At 32.8% G+C, this 15,834-nt stretch overlaps 1 long non-coding RNA gene across 2 annotated transcripts; it reads left to right on the top strand.

Annotated features, from left to right (window-relative positions):
• Positions 1–1,102: 1,102 nt before the first annotated feature.
• On the top strand, positions 1,103–6,129 carry si:ch211-42i9.5. Of its 2 annotated transcripts, none has more exon segments than NR_186833.1 (3): positions 1,103–1,325; positions 3,694–3,821; positions 4,243–6,129. It is a non-coding gene; the product is annotated as a si:ch211-42i9.5 (long non-coding RNA).
• Positions 6,130–15,834: the final 9,705 nt, after the last annotated feature.

The raw sequence follows: 15,834 nt of genomic DNA, 5'->3' as shown, positions 1-15,834 counted from the left end.
TACAAACAAACAAAATTCATACTATTACAAAAAAAAAGATTTAATTAAAGTAAAAGTGTAATTGTCTGCGTCAATAGCTTAGTGGTTAAGTGAACGGCGACCCAAGTTCCATTCCCGGCTCGAAGTTTTTGCTGATCCTTTTCCTCTCACTATTCTACCCATTCAATCCTGTCTCCCTCTCCAATGTTCTATCATATAAAAGAAGAAAACCCCTTTTTCCGCTCATAATGAATAAGCCACTAATACAGCTAAAGGGAATTAAGTGAGTGTAATTTTTGGATATTGATTGATTTGGTTTACAACAAATTCCATAAATAAACTATACATTAGTGTAACCATTGTTGATTTGTGTTAACTATGTTTTTTTGGTTATATATGTGATACAATTTTCATTTTCATAAAGGTAGTGAATGTAGTTTGTAATTCTACATAACTCTGTGTCAATCTTGCAGTTAAATTTGCTATTAATATAAATCTGGCTGTCTGTTGGTTCATTTTTTAATTCATTGACTCATTTTCTTTTCGGCTTAGTCCCTTTATTAATAAGGGGTCGCCACAGCGGAATAAACCACCAACTTATCCAGAATATGTTATTACACAGCGGATGCCCTTCCAGCCGCAACCCAACACTGGGAAACACCCAAACACTCTTGCATTCACACACATAGACTACGGACAGTTTAGCTTATTCAATTCAATTGAATTTTTTAAATTACAAAATAATCCAGAAATATGTGATTTCAACATGGCGAAACAATACTCTCACTCACTTAATACTGTAATTAAAACACATTTAAAAAAATATTGCGACCACAAATAACATACAATTAAACTGATTTCTCTTCTTTGATAGTTTCAAACTAATTAAAACAAATATGGTAAGAATATATATATTTTAAGAGTATTTAAGAGGATATTTTCTCAACTTTTTTACTAATAAACAAAACCTTAATTTCAGAAGCAAATAAAAGCACTGAAAACGCATTATTGTAACTTTTGCCCACAAGTTTAGCAAATATGTGTCTTCACACTGAGCACAATAGCGCTAATCTGACAAAACAGGTTCAGCCTGTTTTTAAATGTGACGTGGCATTCTTGGTTTGTTTGATTGTTGAGTTTGTTGCAGTCTTGCTTTGCTTATTTGCTCTGCGTCTTGTTTTAAAGACAATGGAGGTATGAAAGGAAGACTTGAGGAGCCACTGATCGTCTGAGTCCGGTTAATGTCATACACCATGGTCAGTCCCGGATCAGTCCTGACCTGTATTCTGCTGCCTTTATTGCACCTAAAACGTGATCACCTGGACTGGATCCAGCTGCAAACTCAGGTAAACAATAAAGACAGCCTGTGTATGTCTGTACAGCTACCTTAAGGATGAAAAGTGGGTTTTAAACGTTGACGTGGTTTATAGCCGGCAGTAAGGAAGTCGGAAGAAATGGACTTTGATTGCTCTGTGTTGGAAGCTTGTAAAAGTCTCTAACACAGTTTTATACACTGTGTGTGGTGGGAAAGGAATGAGCAACTGATTGGCTAAAACCCATTGAGAGCAAAATAAGGTATTTATACATATTTCTCTCTTACTACACAATGATAAAGCCCTATAAAAAGGCCTCCAGATGAATTCATGCAGTAATCTTTTACAAGTCTATAAAATCTACTCATTTCAGTGAGTGATATATAACTGAGTGAGATACTAAACTACTGATATTTTCATCAGTATATTTTTAGTTATAGCTTATCTTAACCCTTATGTGCAGTTGGGGATGTTTTCATCCATTCAGGGGTGATTTTGAGTCTTAATTTGGCCACAACTTTCTCTGTGTTTCAGCAAATTAAATGAGTTTGGGTGTCAAATCTTATTTTGTATTCACATTTTCTGGGAAAATGCTTTACATTATTTCAAAAACTCAACAATACACTCTGGGCAAATTTACTACCCTTTCATTATGTTAGTGGCTGTTTTTGTCCCATTGACTTCCATTATAATGACATTTTTCTCATTTGCTGTTATTCTCCATAGAACTTTATATAAAAGCCAGAAACTTCTTGCCCAGGCCTATCTAAAGGGTTCATCCTGATAACTGATGATCAACAGTAAAAAAATAACAAATTGTATTTCTTTCTAACAGGGAAAACCACCAACAATCAAGAATGCATGACTACCATGGCTTTGCAATCAAAATATTTTGTTATAATGAAAGTCAATAGGGCAAAAACCACCACCAACATAATGAAAAGGTAGTCAATTTGAACAACACACAAGGGTTAAATTATTACAACTTTAACTATTTAAATACATTTTAAGCTTTAGTTACAATTATTTTGGTTTACTGGGTTAACAATTTATTTGTTTTTTGTGAATTTTATTTTATTTAACCCTTTAACAGGCATCATAACCACCTGGTTGACCTTTTATCCATAGGTTATCATTATCATTTTAATATTTACTAATATTTTAATATTTAATATTATTATTGTTTATCGGAGTTGTGCCAGCATTATTCAATATAATTTGTGGGCCAAAAATATTTTTAAGGAGTGCACCTTAAAGGCTTAAATATTTAATAATCAATGAACTGTTCTTTGGGTTTTATTTTATGTAATGGTCCTAAATTTGCACTGTAGTAGCTATGATCCTTATGTGATATTATTTTTAAAAACCAAACTTGTCAACATATTGCTCCATCATGGTCCTGCAACATTTATAATTATCATTGTTTATTATTTAACTTGATTCATGAGAAAAAATACATTTACAAAACATTCTTTAATATTTTTGTCTATTGTTTTTACAAAAATTGTACAAAACAACCTGTACATTTGACAGTATACAAATGTAATTTATAAAAATAAATTACATTTTAAACCAGTAAATTGCAGCCTACAACTGCAATCTTCATACCAATAATATATAATGACAACAAATACAGTAATGCTAAAAGAGATAAAAGAAAAACAAAACACTAACAATCAAAACTAAATGATCACAAGATAAACTAAATACTAGCATTGGAGCATTGAAGTCATTCACACAAAAAAATGATAACACACACGACAACAAATGCAACAAACATTCACTCAACAATTGGAGCTGTAAAAGTGAAGTGTAACAAGGAATTATGGGAATTTCAGTCTACAGTTATTCCACTTTAAATTATAAGATTTCTTGCTTTTTTTCCTCTTAAAACATTATTTTACTGTAGAATTACATAAATCTGTTGGTAAGTTCTTACATAATTTTCCATGTCATTGTTACAAAATATTGTAACAATATACATGTCATTGTAACATATACATGTCATTGTTACAATATTGTTACAAAAAGTTTAATTTCCATGAGAGTATACAGAGACCAATCTTTCTAGAATATTTGATACTGATTAGTCAGCGACACTTTGAATAGAACAATATTGTCATGTAATGACCATTAAACTATTTTAGTGTTGTCCATACCAGTGCAACCTGGTAAACTTGTGTCTCTAATCATAACACAAATCATGTTGTTGAGGTGTAAATGAGAAAATTTTCAGCTTGCAGTGCATTATTGTTTATAGTGTTGCGCTAGTGGTTTTTTTTTTTTTTTTACTATATCTTTAAATGGATAGTTCACTCAAAAAATTATAATTTTCATTTACTCACTGTGTTAAATCATTTTCTGTATTGTGTTTGGGTGTTTGTGTTGTGTGTGTGCGTAGGAGTGGAAGTGTGTGTGTTATGGATCATCTGTTTTCAGGTTTTGAGTTGGTCTTCATCTTCATTGCCTTCACTATCATGTGCTTATTTGGCCTGGCTGCCATCTACACCTATAATACAGATCATCAAGGTATGTATGCGCTCTGTACTCAAAAACAATTAATAATAATAATAATAATAATAATAATAATAATAATAATAATAATAATAATAATAATAATAATAATATTGTTATTATTATTAATTTTATTTTTATTATTATTATTATTATTATTATTATTATTATTATTATTATTATTATTATTATTATCCAGAACAGTGTTATTATTACAATTTGTTCAATGCTTCCATATATTGAACAATATTTGCTCTCACTGTTTACACTGTATTATTTTGTATAATGTTATATTTATATTGTAGTGCTGTTGTTTATATTATTAGTGTTTACTAAATATGTAATGCTGCTAGTCTCTGTATTATCTCTCTTAATCAGTCTGTCCTAGTAATGAGTAAATAAAAAAGCCAGCTAATGTTATGTTTATGTCCCACAGGTGATTGAATTCAGACAGAGCAGATCACATAAATCAACTCAAAGAAAATGTCCTCGATAAACAGGCCCGACTCACCAAAAGCTGCTAACCAATGGAGAGAAGTGAAATCTGAAATCACATACAGGTTTATATATAGTAGGTGAAAAAAACAGTATGTGACAAAAAGAAGCATGCCTGAATTTAAAATGCGGGAAAAGGGTACAAGGATGACAACATGGCAACTGAATGTCCAGATTATATGTATACCACACTATATTGGCCCTATATAATTGCCATCGATTAACCACCCAGCCAGGTGGCCAGGTGATGTCAGATTGTAGTTTTGGAGACTTTTTGAGCCTAAGATTTTGGGCCATTTGAACCATTGTCCTATAACAGTAGCTGAGGTTTCCTCATCCTGTGTTAATGCATACTTTGAAGAAGTGATGAAAATGCCACATTTTTTATGAAAAAATCCCTTAATTCGCAAACAAACTTTTTATAAGCTCACTTGAGCTGGCTTTGGACTTGTGTGAAAAAGGTTTAATGCAAATATTGGGAGATGAAAACTCCTTTTTAGAATAAAATGATGTAGCGAACATTAAACCCACATGATTCCATTATGCTTGCCTTGTTTACTGTTAGTTTCTAGGTTACCAATACTACAGTCGGTTGCTCTAAAAACCTGATGGAAACACACCTAATTAGGATATGTTTATATTTTTTAAGCGAAAATTTGAAAAGATTCACTTTAAGTTACTTTAAGTTTAAGTTAGGGTGCAAACCTGGCTAGTGATAAAGTGAATCAACTGATTCATAAGACTTGGAGTTGAGTGTAATTTCTAAATGATTTCCCTAATGTCAGAAACTCGGGTATGTTGTGGCATTTTCTGTGTTATTGTTATTTTTATAAGAGCCACTTCCTATTTTGTAAAGCTCAGCAACACTTTTGCTGTAAATCACAGTTCTGTTCTTTGGTCTTCCCCATTGTGCTGAATGACTGAGTGAGTTTGGCCTTTGTGTTACCTCATATTTATAGCCCTGTGAAACAGGAGGTCGTGATTCTAGTCACCCAGGTGTAAAAAAAAGGAAAGGAAAATATCAATGTGAATATACTTTAAAAAATGCTCATATAAATTCATAGCAGTGTAAATAATGGTGGCACACATACATTTAACAGATATATTTGTTGTTCATAAAACAAATGGATCCATTTAATGTTAATGAGCAAAAGATTTCATAGCCAGTTTCATAGCCTTTTTTTTTTGCTCATATTTCATCTTAAGGGTGCCAATATTAGTGTAATGCACTGTAGAATGCACATTTAAGTGGTTGCCAAGTAATTACTTAATCTCCTCAAGAGAGCATGTGATTTCGGAAGCAGCCAGCCTGTGTATCTGAAGATCTCTGAGACTGAGAATTCCCTCAGCTGTCTCTGATTGGCTTGAATGTATGACCCCGATAGGTAATTAACCAGTGAAAGAAAGGTAAAGAGGATTTATTGAAATTGAAACCCCTCCTCTTTCCCCTCTTAAAGCTGCTTAACATTTGTAATGTAATTTAAAACCTGTTGGGAGTTCTTATGTTACCTGTTCTTACACTTTGGAAGGCAGACTATTGGTGGTGGAAGTCTTTAGCAATAAAAATAGAAAAATGTGTACTACTGAAGGTATTTTGCATATTTATACTACACTGTATATACACAAGTTATTTCCATTAAGTAATACTGTGATATTTATATAATGCTTTTGGCTGTATTGTATTTAATTTTCCACATATAGCTTTGTCACTTTTCTATGCTAAAATAATATAACAGTAATCGAAAATGGTTACTTTCCTTGTGTAATGTCAAGGGAACATTTTATTTCAAAATGGAAATGTATTTTGTTTATTAAAATGTGAAATTAATGTCTTAATGTGTCTTAATATGTAATTTATTCTGCATAATAGTTAGCTATATGTAAAGATTAACCAATAACTTTACTTCTGTACTTATTCGCATATATAAAGGGATAGATCATATTATATATTACTAAATACAATTTCAATGATTAAAGTATTGTTTTAAAAACAGTAACTTTTGGTAAGCTATATAAATTCTTACACAATGATTTTTTTTTTGTCTTCAGTAAATCATTATAAAATGTATGATAGTCCTTGTTTTCTAGACCTAGTCCTATGTATCTAGCCAAATTAAGCTCTAATACAGTATTTATTGTTTAGATGTTTACCCATGGATATATGCATTTTAAAATATTTATAAACTGCCAAAAAAGTATTTATATTCAACCATGCTGTCTTCAACTTATATTGGCACTGTTCCATTTTTTTATCTGATAAAAAATACAAGTGTCTGAGCTGCAATGAATGCTCTAAAAAAATACTATACATAACCATACTTAGGTGAAGTACTTGACTTAATCTCTTGTGGTAATTTTATACTTGCTACTGTAAAACAACATCTGTAGTAATATAAACAAATTACCCAGTACAACAATAAGTTCTCTGTGCAGTTGACTACAGTTGAAGTCAGAATTAATAACCCCACTTTGAATTTTCTTTCTTTTTTAATTATTTTCCAAATTAACCTAGTTAAGCCTTTTAATGTCACTTTAAGCTGTATAGAATATCTTAAAAAATATCTAATCTAATATGATTTACTGTCGTCATGGCAAAGATAAAATAAATCAGTTATTAGAGATGAGTTTTTAAAACTATTATGTTTAGAAATGTGGTGAAAAAAAAATCTCTCCATTAAACAGAAATTGGGGGGGGGGGGGGGAAATAAACAGGGGGGCAATAATTCAGGGGATTAATAGTTTTGAATTCAACTGTATATAAATTATACTACAATACACCACATTTTACTGTAATAAGTTAACTAAAATATGCTACAGAATGTATTACAGTTTTGAAATTCACTACAATATGCTTATTTAACAAAGAGTTGTGATACAGTACAACTCTTATAGTATGGATCATAAACACTATAGTCAATTATTTTCTCATGTGGGATGATAGCAGGAAAGTCACTGTATCATAATCTGGCTCTGTTACTGTCCCCTAAAGCAAGGCATTTCACACCACTGTGCTGCAGGACAACTAACCCTGTAATCAGCCTTCTGTAAGCATCCTGGATAAAAAGATCTGCTAACTGCTAACTGTGGATTATGGCCATTGAAGGATTTTAAAAATGACAGAGCATTTCTTTTAATGCAGGCATTCTAGCAGACTCTATGTAGGCAACAAGTTTATCTGACGTAATGCCCCACTCACCTGGATTTGACGATTTTTGAAGATGTGGGCTGAAGGTAAGTTTCCAGTGCTCTGTTTCTTGACCATGAGCAGTTCCAAGTGCGACATTTTTGTGAATTTTTTTGTGAATTTTGTGAAAACACACACAGTTCATTTATAAAGTTCTCATACTTGATTCATTCAGTGTTGCACTGAAGATATAAATAAAAATGAGATAATCACGAAATGCCCTTGTCATGTCCGTTGGTGCTGACCGGGGCGCCCTCTATTGGTAAAAAGCGATAGGCAAAAAAAGAAAAAGAAATGCATTGACTATTACTGTAACATGAATGAGGCAGGATATTTCACCAGTAAAGAACATTTCCTCACCACTTACTCACACTGAAGTAGTTCTATACTTTTAGGAATTTCTTTTTTTTTTATTGCACACAAAACAAGATATTCTGAAGAATGCTTAAAACCCTGCAGCAGCCACTGACTTTCATTGTAGGAACAAAAATGACTACAGAAGTCAGTGGCAGCTGGTTTCCAAAATTCTTCAGTAGATTTCAGTTTGTGTTTAAGAGAAGATAGAAACTCAAGTTTGGAACAAGTGGAGAATAAGTAAATGGTCACAGAATTTATATTGGTTTGCATATCCCTCAGGTTAGTCTAGGTCAGTGGTTCTCAAACTGTGGTACGTGTACCACTAGTGGTACGCAGGCTTCCTTCTAGTGGTACGCGGACGAATGAAATATGTCATGTACATGCTACACACATTTAATCAATCAATAATTAATCAAAAATTATGTATATAATATGCCATATATGACATATAGCCTATATTTCTGAGGTAATCTGCCACATTTTTTAACTGTGTAGAGTTGTAGCTGCTTTACTGGGCCTACTACGCTACTGTGTTTCAATACTCCTCATTTTGGTGGTACTTGGAGAGACTCTTTTTTTTCTGAGGTGATACTTGGTGAAAAAAGTTTGAGAGCCACTGGTCTAGGTAATTAATTCTATTTTTAACACTAATATTCCTTTATGAATTAAAATATATGCATGTCTCAAAAAATCAGTAACTAATCTGAAAGAAACTAATGTGAAACATGTCTTACTTTCCAAAGAAGGCCTATTTTTCATCCAAATATTCTCACTTTTTGTACTTTTAATTTATCAAATGTCAATTATGGGTGAAATAATATAGAATTTACGTTTGATGTAACACATTTATTTAATTTATATAATGAAAAAATGTATGACCTGTGATCATAGAAAATTGTGTCTATAAATGTTTTGCTGACAAAAGGGTGAGTTAGTGCTTCACTATAATCTTTAAAGGGATAGTTCACCCAGAAATAAAAATTATTTCATCATGTTTTCATCCTCCACTTGTTCTAAACCTTTTTTGAGTTATCTTGCTTCTGCTGAACACAAGTCAAGATATCTATAAAAAAATATTGGGGAAGAAACGTTCATTACTATCAGTCATTGACTGCTTTTTTCAACATTCATCAAAATATATTGTTTTGTGTTCAACAGAAAAAGGAAATCAATAAAAAGTTTAGATCCACTTGCATTTGAGTAAATGCTGAGAAAATGTTCATTTTTAGGTGAACTTTCCCTTTAAATAAAGTGCTTTATTATGTCATCTAATGATTCTGATGATGCCTGACTAGATTTTTATTTTTATTTTTTTCGACTAACTATTGTTACATTAAAATATGTTTTCATCTTCTGTAAACAAAGACAAAAAAAGAATACTAAACAGGGCACAAACAGGACATGTAGGGGGGTAAACAAAATTAAAAGCTGCATTATATGTTTTGATGCTTAAAAGCCAAATGAAATCTCCAGTGTTTATGAAGTAACCTGCACGGGTATGTTGGAGGAAGGGATGGTGGTGGGGGAGTAGTTCAGGTTTCCTGGCAGTAAGCACTTGGAGTTGTAAACTGCAGAAGGGGGTATTGTCTCGCGGTGTATATGTGTGTTTGTGTGTGTGTGTGTGTGTGTGTGTGTGTGTGTGTGTGTGTGTGTGTGTGTGTGTGTGTGTGTGTGTGTGTGTGTGTGTTGTAAAGGGAGGGTGGTAATCTAGTTTTGGAGGAAGAAAGGTTATGGGGAATGAATGCTACTCTTATCTGCTAGTGCAACAGTCAACAAAGCTACGCACTGATAACACTTCCTGTTACACTGAAATAATCATATACAAACGCACTTGGCAGCAACTTTAACACTCTCACTTTGAACTCAGTGTTGGGCTCAAGGGAAAAGGTATGTTCAATTAAAGAATTTAAACTGTTTTTCAAATGATCTGATTTAATCTTATAATGCAATAAAACTCTACTGCATTCCAAAATTGGATTATTGGATTGGATTATTTCTGTGTGCAAGGTTTTTTTTCAGATAACACACAGCTGAAGTAGTTCCAGGCAGGTCTTGAACCGCACTACAGCTCCATATAACTTCGCTAAATGATTTCAGTGGATTGATGTGCTGTAATGCGTCAGTTATTCATTGCATACAGTTGAAGAGAAAATTATTAGTCCTCCTGTCTAATTTAAACTTTATTTCAAATATTTCCCAGGTGCTGTTCAACAGAAAAAAAATCTTTCAACACATTTTTAAACATAAGATATTTATAACTTATTTATAGCAACTGTAAATCTTTTGTCTTTGAATAAATATTCAGCACGGTGGTGCAGTGGGTAGCACTGTCGCCTCACAGCAAGAAGGTTGCTGGTTCGAGCCTTGGCTGGGTCAGTTGACTATTCTATGTGGAGTTTGCATGTTCTCCCTGTTTTGGTGTGGGTTTTCTCCTAGTACTCCATTTGTTTTCACCAAGCCATGTCCAAAGAAATGTGGTACAGGTGAATTGGGTAAGCTTGTAGAGTATGTGTGTGAATGAGAGTGCATGGGTGTTTCCCAGTGAAGGAGGACGCAGCTGGAAGGGCATCTGCTGTTTAAAACATAAGCTGGATAAGTTGGCGGTTCATTCCGCTGTGGCGACCCCTGATTAATAGAGGGACTTAGCCTTTAGGGGCAAATAATATTGACCTCAGCATTTTCAAACAAAAAAAAAAATAATCCACCCAAACGAAAAGAAAAAATACATTCTCCAATAGAAAAAGAATTACTTTCTTTAGAACTGTCCTTGCTTTGTTAAGCATAACATGATAAATATTTGGAAAATAATTTTCTCTTCACCTGTATGGATAACCTTGATTGTCATGATTCTTTTGTCTTTTCTAAAGTTTGAAAAGAAAAGACAAGCAACACATATAATCAGCATTATTTTGTTATCACTGATTTTATATAGTGGCCAGAATAAATGAGTACAACCAGATAGATTTCTTAGAAAAGAATCCATATGGCTAATAAATTGATACTGGTCATGGGATCCTATACTATGAGATATTTGTGCAAATCTGGTGTATTGGTATTAAATAAGATTATTCAGTGTCAAAGCCAAATTCAAAATGCTTAAAACTAAATAATTTATGTTGCAAAAATAAGTGCTCTCAATGAATGTCCTAGGAGAAAACTTAAAATAATATAGTAATTAACAGAAAAAAATCAAGGAGGCCATTTGAAATATTAGATGTAGTTTATATTATTTGCAATACCTCATTCAAATTTAAATGCACTAATTTATTTTCCTTAATATATTTTAAAAGAGGAAATTACATCCCCATTATATATTGTCCAATGTAACAGAGAAATGGATACATTTTCGAAGAAGATTGACATTTATTCATTCATTCATTCATTTTCATTTCGGCTTAATTCCTTTATTAATATGGGGTCACCACAGTGGAATAAACTGTTAAATCTTCCAGCATACGTTTTACGCAGTGGATGCCCTTCCTGCTGCAACCCATTACTGGGAAACATCCATACACACTCATTCACACATATACATAACCAACAATTTAGCCTACCCAATTCACCTATAGCACATGTCTTTGGACTGGTGAGGGAAATCGGAGCACCTGGGGGAAAAACCAAGTCAACATGGGGAGAACATGCAAACTCCACACAGAAACACCAACTGACCCAGCCAAGGCTCAAACCAGCAACCTTCTTGCTGTGAGGGGATGGTGCTACCCACTGCGCCACCGTGCAGTCCCTTTTTTTTTTGGAAATAAAATAACTAATAAAATGAAATAAGTATAAAATGACAAACAGACAGACAGACAGACAAACATACAGACAGACAGACAGACAGACAGACAAACATACAGACAGACAGACAAAAAGATAGATAGATAGATAGATAGACAGACAGACAGACAGACAGACAGACAGACAGACAGACAGACAGACAGACAGACAGACAGACAGACAGACAGACAGACAGACAGACAGATAGATAGATAGATAGATAGATAGATAGATAGATAGATAGATAGATAGATAGATAGATAGATAGATAGATAGATAGATTAATATTGTAAATATTATTAGTTGCCCTTAGACAATTTTTATTGTGTGCTTGTTGTTGTGTGGGAGACTGTCTGTCTATCTACTGATTGACACATGATGTGCTCTTGCTCCTGAAAGATGGACTCGACCTCTGCCTGCTGGGACAGGGGTGTTTTAAAGGTCACCGTGTGTCTGCCTGCATGTGTGTGTGAATCTTGTGTTCAGTGTGTGTAAATATCAAACAGTACAATTCATATGAAAATCATTCAGAGATTCAACAGTCAACATGCACAAACTTATTTAAGCCATTTGTTGCAATATGCCTTTAATGTTTACAAGAAAATAAAATATCCAACTAAACTTTTAAAGGGATAGTTCACTACTCGCCGTTTACGGATCCTCAAGTAGTTCCAAACCCCTAATCCAAACCCCTAACGTAAAGAACGTAAAGATACTTTTAAGAATGATGTTAACCTGTAACCACTAAAAACAAATACAACGGAAGTCAATGGTTATCGGTTGTCAACATTTTTAGAAATATATTTTTTTGTGTTCAACAACTCAAACAGGCTGGTGACAAGTGTTAAAACACACTCTCCGTGCCAGATTAATAAGATCTCGCCCCGGACGCCAGATCCTGTCTGTTTCTCTGTGCATCCAGACAACTAGAGTAGCCAAAAACCCAAACCTGTTAACCAGTATTCAACTAAATAACAGTTTTCTGTCAATATAGGAGTTGACTGAGAAAGCCAGAGAGGAGCAGAAGCAGGAGACAAAGTAATGATGGGAAAGAAAGAGCAGAGTTTATTTAATAATCTTAGTTATGTATAATTTAATACTCAGACTTCATCTGACCAGAATAAATCCAACAAGTGTTATTATACCACAAGCAACAGCAATGAAAAATTACTGCTTCACAACATTGTCCAGAGACAATATAGACCTTGAATTGGAGACGTTCTCTTATACTGTCAAAAAAGAGTCGCTTGAATCCACACAGTCAAAAGACTGTAACAATATGGAAAAATAAAATATTAATTAAGCAAAAATTATAGCAAAATTGTAATAATGAAATATTAAATAATAATAAAATGACAAATAATAATCAATAATTAAAATCAAATCATTAACTAATAATCAATAAAATGATCAAATGATAATTATATAAATGACTAATGATCATATGATTAAATAAAATAATTAAATGAGGAATAAAGTAATTTAAACAGATGAAAATAAAACACAACACAAATGAATGGTTGTTTTCTTGAAGGGACACACACATAAGTTTGCTACAAGGATTCTCAGATCCTTAGTTAGATTCTTCAAGTGTCAAGGGAGAACAAATGATGACAGAATTTTTATTTTCGTATGAACTATCCCTTTAAGTGTTTATTTTGTCCCGTTTCATCAGTTTGTGCCTGTAGATTTCAATTAAAGTACATATAAGTTTTATTTCTTTAAATGAGTTTTTGTTTCTACTGCACAGAGACATTTCAGTAGCACTTAAACCAACACTCAGAAATAAAGGTACGCAAGTTGTCACTGGGGTGGTACCTTTTCAAAAGGTACAAATTTGTGCCTTAAAGGTCCATATTAATACCTCAAGGATACATATTTAAAAGTAAAGTGTTACTCTTAAATTTTTAGATACTAATTTTGAAGTACCAATATGGACCCTTTAAGTATAAATGCGTACCTTTTGAAAAGGTACCACCCCAGTGACAGCTCAGAGACAGTTACAGTTTTATTCTGATTTTGCCTCATTATATGTCAAGTTTTCTGGCTGTGCACAGTATTTTGTAAATTACAGAGTGATAAAAAGCAAGTCTAATCCTTTCTATTAAAACCTAGACTCATACGTCAAAACATAAACGAATTTGAATCCAATGATTTTGTTCTCAATTTTATTGTTCACAAATTAGCAGAAATTTAACCAAATATGCTTCATAGTTAACATACCATGTGCTGAAACTACATATCAGAAAACTTGTAATCCAAAATGTCTGTACTTCTACTTGTAATCAATCAACTGTTGAGGCACTGCACAAAATCAGCTTTATATGAAAACATCTGCTCTGATTTTTAAGGCCTCAAAACATCTGATCAGCGGGTGGAGTCAGTAACACTCGTCTCTTATCAGAGGGATTATTTGAGAAGGCAGGTTAATCCAAGTAATGACATCTAATCCCCAATAAAGCAAACGTCACGACATATACAGACAGAGGCAGTGGCAGACATACACAATCAGTGAGCAAACTGAGGCCGACATCTTCAGCGAGCCGGTGTTTTCATGCATGCGCTCTTGTCTATAGCTTTCAGTCTTCATGGATAGAAGACTCCGAATAAGAATACAGCTTGATTAGCATATTCAAACTGAGGGAATAAAGTGAAGGGGAGAAGGAGAATCACCAGAGAGAATTAAAACACACTACAACACACTGTAAAACGTGCAGGGTTCCACACAATTCATTCATGTTGTCCCAACAAAAATTGATTAAGTTAACTTTACACTTTTAACAAATTTATGTGGATTAAACATAAAAAATTAAGTTTTCCCTATGAAATCTCAAGAATTGTGTTGTTTCAGCTCATTTTAAACAAGTAGTTTGAGAGAGTAAAATATTTTTTTTGAGTGCACTTTGGCAAACATTAGCCATCTTTTTCCACATATGTTAACTGCTTCCTTATGAATTATTGTATAAAGTTTTTAAACTTCATAAAATTAGGATGACAAGTTACTTAAATTTGCATTACATTACAACTTAGCTCTACACACAAAAAATGATTTTTGCTGCTTGTTCAAACTGCTTCTTTACAATGAGTTGAAGCAACACAATTATTATGTTTGTTTTGAGACAACATAATTGTTTTATGTTCTGTCCACTTAAATTTGTAAAAAAATTAAGTTAGCTTAATCGATTTATGTTGGGACTATATGAGGATCGGTGAGGAGCCCAGCATGTTTTACAGTGTTGTATGACTTGAAAAATTAAGTTTAATTTCAATAACGTTTTAACACACAAAAAAATTATCAGTCCTCATGACTTGTTGATCTTCCAAAAATTTTTGTGGAAATTTAATTAAAAAGAACTGAAACGTAATTTTCTACATAAATATTTTGCGGTTACTCTCCGAAAAATAAATATTGCAACATTTTATATAATTATGGCACATTTCCACGTTTTAATTATGTAATTTCTACATAATTTAGGAAAATGGAACTAAAGAGTAAAATTGATTTTGAACCTGTGAGACCGAATCATTTTCATTAGAATTATATTGTCAACTTAAAAGGACAGTTCACCCAAGAATAATAATTCTGTCATCAATTTCTCACTTGTCACAAGCCAGTTAGAGTTTCTTTATTGTGTTGAACACACCAAAAATAATAATTTGGAAAATCCTAGAAATTGGTTATTTTGTAATAACAATTATTATTATTTTTTTTTGCAATAATTAGTTTCTAACATTTTACCGAATATATTTTTTCGTGTTCCAAGAGAAAAACTCATTTTTAAAAAATCAAAAAAAAAAAAAAAAATCTAGACTGATCTCAGAACTGGCATTAGCACAGTTATTTTTTACAGTCAATCAACAAATATTATTGTTGTTGTTAAAGCCACAAGCGGAACTCCCCAGCACAGTTCTGTAACATTAAAGGAACACTCCACTTTTTCACAATACATTTTATAACTCCCCTATAATTCAACAGTTGAGTTTTGCCATTTTTAAAATCATTAAGCAGCAATGCCATATCTACCAAGAAAATAGCAACTTTCAATTTTCTGTCAGTCTTTGTACACAATGTTACTAAAGAAGAGTCAAGCTAAATAGAAAAATGACCAAAACTTTTTTATATTTTTTTGAGTGTGATGCTAATGGTCTAATCTGATTCAATGATCTATGCTAAGCTAAGCTAAGCTAAAAGTGCCTCACCAATATCTGTGGCTG

This window comes from Danio rerio, chromosome 1, assembly GCF_052040795.2.
Source record: "Danio rerio strain M-AB ecotype USA chromosome 1, GRCz13ab, whole genome shotgun sequence".
Classification (NCBI taxonomy): domain Eukaryota; kingdom Metazoa; phylum Chordata; class Actinopteri; order Cypriniformes; family Danionidae; genus Danio; species Danio rerio.
Note: the sequence above shows the minus strand (reverse complement) of the source record. Positions and strands in the feature narration are given on the sequence as shown.